Below are 649 nucleotides of genomic sequence, written 5' to 3'. Positions count from 1 at the left end.
ATTGTTATATCATTCGATTGTAAATGATGAGTAGAACAATGTATTATATTTAGTTTTTCAATTTATAAAATATTAACTTTGTAAATAATGTAAGATTAAAAATTTGTAAAATGAAACCATAGGAAGAATGATAATTTCAAAATCCTTTAGTGAGATTATATAGTATATATCATCATTAACAACATTTATAATCACTTTCATATCAAATTTCAAAAGTTCAAGTCTGTAGATATAAAAGTATTGAGTGAAAAGGGAAGTTGTGAGGTACAATAGGTCAACAATAACTTTTGAGTTTCTCATCAAAACATATTAAATCCTGACATGAAAATGTTCCATTTGATTAGTAAAAATCGAATATCAAATTTATTTTGACTTTCATATTTAGAGATTTCTTCCCTCAATCACACATATGGTCAACTTGTATGAAAAGGTGGAAATCTTGAAAAAGGACCACCTATTGAAACTTTACCATCATGATGTAGATGGTCTATAATGATGTACAATTCAATTTCATATCATAAGAATCAGAAATGGTACCATGGGAATGTAAATGTTGATTTTACAAAGTTGACTTTAATGAAAGACAAGTCAGACCAACTCTATCAAATATATCACTTCAATCAATAAATTACATATGAAAATGCTCCAT

The sequence above is a fragment of the Naegleria gruberi genome (genome assembly GCF_000004985.1).
Source record: "Naegleria gruberi genomic scaffold NAEGRscaffold_74, whole genome shotgun sequence".
Classification (NCBI taxonomy): Eukaryota; Heterolobosea; class Eutetramitea; order Acrasida; family Naegleriidae; genus Naegleria; species Naegleria gruberi.
This window is presented reverse-complemented; position numbering follows the sequence as displayed.